The following is a 6,501-nucleotide window of genomic DNA, read 5'->3' as shown; positions in this document are numbered from 1 at the left end:
GTGTACATGTAGCCATGGATATTTTCATGTTTTTTTTATTTAAAAAGTGTTTCAAATTAAGTTTGTGAAAGATCTCCACTGTTTTAACCATGCTTTTAAGACGACTCCTTTAATTTGAAGTATAATAATTCTCTCTCGCTTGTATCTTGAAGTCGCAGAAGTGGAGCATGACGGTCATTGATAACTATTTTGTGGTAGAGTATTAAGTGTTGCACGGAATCGAGTATAAAAGGTTGGATTTAAATAAATCGTTTTAAATTTAATCATTTATATGTAGTTTTATATTATAATTAATTATTATTATTATTATTATTTAATTTTGAAGTTATAATTATTTTAAATATTAATTATCAAAAATAATTACATTTATTAATGATAAATTTAAATTTATTCATAAATACATACATCAAATGTACAGTGATAAATTTATTTTGAAATTTTCCTATAATCTAAAGAACTTTATAAAAAACACTTTTAAAATAATAATAAATTTATTTTTAAAAGTTTTTATATTTCAAAGAATTTTAAAATAAACATTCTTGAAATCTTTTGTTTGTAATATTTATGGTTTTTCTTTATAGATATATATTTTTGAATAGCCTTAAGGGTTAGCTAAAGTGGTTTAGAATCAAGTATGAAGTTCTTTGATATTGGAACTAGTTGTTTGTGATCATGGATTTGACTCTCTCCAAATTTTGTGGGGCTAGACCTCATAATCAAGGTGTGGGAAAGTATTGTGGTTAAAGTACTTTTATTCCAAGTTTAAAAAGAAGAAGAAGAAGAAGAAAAAGAAAAAGATATATATCCTTGAATACTTTCTTTGTAATATTTATGGGTTATTTCCTTGTCACTACTTACCCTTGGATTTATTTTTTTGGGTATTTATTGGATTTTTACTTATAAGTATTTCTATGCAATGTTGGTTAGAACTCTAAACACATAAAAAGTATTATAATTACAATAATATATTAAAAAAAAAATGTGCATTTTCAATTACCTATTTAAAATAATAAACAAATAAAGGATGTGAGGCCTTGTAATAAAAATTTAACTGAATTTTCATATTATTATATAAATTAAATTATTGAATATGATTAAAATGTTAATTTTATGGGTTTTCAAATTTTAACATGTTTTTTTGGTTGTTGTATAACCATCCTAGATCCATCTTAACTCCAAATCTACCAAGCGCTCAAAGAGATCAAATTTGTTTTCACTCTAAAAAAGGTTTGTATATCAAGAGATTTGATCCCTCTATGGGCTTGGTAGATCCAGAGTTAAGAAGGATCTAGGTTGGTTTAATTTCCCCCTCTAAATACGCTATATTCCACATGAATACCATGGGTTCTCAATAGCATGGGTCATTTTTATTTTTATTATTATTTTATTTTTATAGGGTTATTTTTATTTTCTTATTTTTAATTTTATTTTATTTTGACCTAGCTAAAATGTTTACATTACATTATATTAATATGAAAAGTAAAAAAACTTTCAGTAAAAACACACCTACAAAACTGAGATGATGTGATTTTTACCAAAAGTTTTCTTACTTTTCGTGATAGATCACAGAAACCTAAATTTAATTATTATATTAATCTTTTTATTATTTTTATTTTTATTTTTATGTAATTTGACTTAGTCAAAATGTTAAACATTACATTATAACAACTCTTCCATACCAGTTAATCTTTTTTATTTTATTTTTATTTTTAGTTTTGTGCAATTTGAGTGAGTCAAAATGTGTATTGATAATTATAATTATTAATTTTTATTTTATTTTATTTTTTAAATTTAATTTAATTTCATTTGAAGAGTCAAAATGTTGTATTTTTCTTCTCGCAAGGTGCCCATCTGATCTTGATAAGCAACTTAGACTTCTTAAGGATTTTTGCTCTACCATGGGTATGACTGTAAACACTAACGAAACAAAAGTTGTGATTGTCAAATCCAAGAAGGACACTTACGCCAATTTTATGTATGACAATAGTAACTTGGAGGAAGTGTTGTCTTACAAGTACTTAGGAATTGATATTCATCACAAGCTCAAGTGGAACTATAGCATTGAGAAAAGGATTAATGCGGGGTGGAAAGCTTATTTTGGTCTTGAAAATAATTGTAAAATGGCAAACCTCGTAATGTGGGGTAGAAAGAAGTTTCTATTTGAAACTTTAGTCGCTCTTGTTATCTTATATGGATGTGAGGTTTGGGGTTGCAACATCTCTAGAGAATCCTGGAGAAATATTGAGCAAATCCATAAGCATTTTATAACGTATAACCTCGAAATTAAAAGCAATACACCATATCCTATTCTCCTTATGGAAGTGGGTCTTTCCCCTATCGACAGCCTAGCTATGACTAGGCTTCTGTTGTACAAGCGCAAGCTCAATAACATAGGAGACCATAGACTTCCTAAGCTAGCTTTAAAACCCAACCAAAACCACCTAAGGCTCAAATGAGGTTGGTATAAAGACACCAACGCCTTATTAAACCATTGGGAGATCGACGAGAATGTTGTATTACAAAACATTAATAACATTAAAAATATTGTTACTTCTAAGTTCAAAGAAAAATGTGGTGTGAGAAAGATTTAGCAGTTAAAATAAAATTAAGATATTATAAGGAGGTCATCAACCCCACCCTAGAAGATCAAAAGTATCTCTTTGTTTTAACTAGCTCAAAGAAGAAAATTAATATAGCCAAGATTAGAACAAACTCTGATGAGCTCCATAGTGAAACGAGTCGTTGGGCAGTTCCCAAAGCACCATGGATGGAAAGGATCTGCCATCTCTATGACAATATGAACATCGAGGATGAAAATCACTTCCTCTTAGAGTGCCCCGCGTACAACCACATTAAATCTCAGTTTCATAATCTTTTTTGCAACACTCACCTTCCTAACCTTTTACGATGTCAAAATTATAGTGAGCTCGAGAGGCTTCTCTCCAAGCTTTTTGAGCATAGGAATAAAATCTTAAATCAAATTAAATAATTCGTTTCTTTAGGTTCAATAGACCAAAGTTTGGTCTCAGGGGACGTTAACCATCATCATCATCATCATCAATTATAATTATTAATTTTTATTTTATTTTGTTCTTTTAAACTAATTAAATTTTTATTTTTATTTATTTCGATCGAGTTAAAATGTTTACAGGCATTCCAACTCCTCTCCATACATGTTTGCTTTCATATTTAATTTAGAAGATATAAGATAAAAATAAAATAAAATATATATAAAATATTTTGATTTTGAAATGAGTTATGGTTTTTGGGCATGTGGTATTAATAAGTCATGGTATTGTAGAAAAACCTATTTTCAAGTTAATAATATCCATAGTAAAAATGGGGGTGAATATACATGGTTAAGAATCTTGTTATATTGTAAGTTTATTGTAAGAATTAAGTTTTTATGTGCTTATTAATTAAAATTAAATATGGTTATGGAATCATTTTTTTACACCACTACATCTCCCCAATACCTTTTTGCTTTTATATTTATTTTCAAAAGTGTTATAAAATGAAGTATTACTTCCCCTGTTGTTGTCTCTGTTTTTGGGGGTTTATTGGGTGGTTTGGAAGACATTGTAAGGAGCAGTGGTTTAAAGAGGCAGGAAGGGCTTCATTCTTGCCTTAATGAGCTTCTGGGGGCTGGGAAGCTGGTCGGGGGACCGGGTCTTTACAAAACTTTGAATTGAAAAATCCTTGTTACGAAATGTGCGATTAATCTATCGAAGTCTTTTCGACTCGAGGCGAAGCATGGGGTTGATGATTTGAAAACCTTTAATGGGTTTTTGGAGATAAAATATTCCACGGATTACATGAATCTGATGTGAATGTTGGGTTAGGGTTCCATGATTTCACTAGCAAAGCCTTGGACTAGGGTGGTTTTCCGGAGTTGGGGTCTCTAGGGTCAAGGGAGGGCGGACAACCCCTCACTAGTGGAATTGGTGGTCAGGATTTGGTTCTAGAAGGCCTGCAAAACACTCTCTTTGCTTCGGATATCCTAGTGGGTGGTGTACAAGGGGTAACCAAGTGGATGAAGAAAATGCCTCTGTCACTCCGTTGGTGAATGTTTTGTCCTCTGGGCAGAAGAGAAAAAAAGGGAAGGTAATAAGGAAGAAGGAGGGGAACCTAAACTAATTTTAGGGGTGGATATCCAGATGGATGAGGCAATGGATGCAACAAAGAGAATTCTTGTGGGTAGGGTAAAAGGTAAACAATTCTCTGTTAACTATATCAAGGAATGGGTTAATAAGGAATGGGCATCAGGGCCGGAGTCTCAGACGGAGGTTATTGGTCTGGCATGGGGGTGGCTTATGATCTGTTTCACTAATTCAGAAGCTGTTGATTGGGTTCTGGAATGACATTGGGGTTTTGGGAAATTCCCTATTTTCTTCAAGAGATGGCACCCCCTATTTGATGCGCAGAGAGAAAGATTGGGTGAGATTCTGGTGTGGGTGCACCTCCCTTCACTTTCTCCTCAACTCTGGTCCCTGGATGTTTTTAAGGTTATTGGGAACACTTTGGGTACTTTTTTGGAAGCATATATGTCCTTCCAAGTAACAAATGAAAGGAAAGTGGCTCGTATTCTGGTTTATTTGGACCCGAGGGAGGGGTTGGCGGATATGATGGAGATTCAAGTGGTGGGCTATACCTTGACATAGACCCTGGATTATGAAAAATTGCCATATCGTTGCCACCGTTGTCATAAGCACGGTCACTTGGCAAGGGATTTCCCTTTGGGGTTCAGGCGCAAGAGGAAGAACTGGGTGGAACTAGTTTGGGGAATTTCAGGGACTGCCTGTGGATGATGAGATGGTTCCAGGTGTCCAGTCGGGGGACCAGCAGGTGGAGGTCATGTTACATAATGAAAACAATGAAAATCGAAGTGTTGTTGTTGTTGTGGCTGAAGGGAGTGCTCTTGTACTCGTGGTGGACCAGATGACAGCAGAGGAAGCATCTCTCCCTGCGGGGAGAGGAATATGGAGGCAAATTATCTCTATAAAAAAGGTTTACAATAGGTTTTGGACTCCTGGTACATAACTGACTCGGACAACGGGTGGGTCACGGTTTCTGATCGGGCTCCTTATTTATAAACTCTTTATATGGTTTCTCAACTTTTGGGTTTTTGCTCTATCGAGCCTTTGGGGGTTGTTTATGGATTATTGGCATCTTGTTGACTATGTATATTTTTTGGTTTCTAGACTTGTCCTGGACATGTTGGTTATTTTTGGATACTAGTTTGGGTTGTTTTCTCTGATTGTTCGGAGAGGCATATTCCCTTTTTTCTCTGCTTTTCATGGTTACCTATGGTGATATTTTTGTTTTGAGTAAGTGTGATATTCACTTTCCTCATTATGTTGTTGATTTCACTTACTGTGTATGTTGATCTCACAGATTGTTCATGAATGCTTCATTGCATCTACTTTGTAACTTTTTATTCACTTAATAAAAAGTTCAATTTTTTCTGTGGGGAAAAAATTAATAAAAATAAATAAATAAATAAATTTTTAACATATAATCTTTCTTACATTACACCTAATGCCTACACATCTCTGTAATATTGGGTTGTAGAGCACCTCTCGGCTCAAAAAGGAAGACAATTGCAAGAAGAAAAGGTTGGTTGTTTTTAGATTTCTATGGGATTGTGATTGATATATGAATTTTTCGAATTAAGCTTGGCAGTAGACATTTTGATAAGTCAATATTTCGAATCTATTCATGAATCTAGTTAATAGATTTGAAACGTCGACTTATCATAATGACTATTATGGAGTTTACTTCAGAAAATAAATGTATCAAGAAAAGGTTGGTTGTTGAAGTCATAAAGCAATGGACATGAAGTAATCAAGCAACACACCCAACGCTACAACCATAAACTTAAACTTTGACATAATTTTCATCTTACTTGTATTGAAAATTTTTCTTTTTTTACTTAAAATATTTGTCAGTTTTTTTACATAAAAACACATTAACTTGTATATCGACTTATATTTTGATTTGATTCCCATCTTATTTTTCATTTTACATGTGAAATTTAAAAAGAATTATATATCAAATTTAATATCAAAATCATTTGGAATGAGGTGGCAGGTGTGAGAGGGGCTATCTACAACCCTAGAGGAATAATTGTATATATTTTTACATGGAGCCTCAACGTCATGACTAACAACATGGTAGAGGCTTATGCGTAAAAGACTTAAACTTAGCCCAAGTGATTGAACATTTCAACTCTCATAGTAATCAAAGATTATAGTATCATCATCAATGATATGCTCTATGATTATTCGCCATTTGGTTTTCACCTTACTTCCATTCTAGAAAGAATTAACCATTCTCGTCACTCATTTGATATGGTGCAATGTTTCATGCTTTAAGGAAAAACAATTCGATGGCAAATTATCCAGCTAATATGGCCACTTAGGAAAAATTTAGGACTTTAATTATCAACAACAAGGCTTACATACAACCCATAACATAACTATATGTTTCCACCACATGAAA

The sequence above is a fragment of the Pinus tabuliformis genome, chromosome 5_1 (genome assembly GCF_031772625.1).
Source record: "Pinus tabuliformis cultivar Carrire ecotype Pingquan chromosome 5_1, CPIR1, whole genome shotgun sequence".
Classification (NCBI taxonomy): Eukaryota; Viridiplantae; Streptophyta; class Pinopsida; order Pinales; family Pinaceae; genus Pinus; species Pinus tabuliformis.
The sequence above is the reverse complement of the archived record's forward strand: the minus strand, read 5'-3'. Positions refer to the sequence as shown.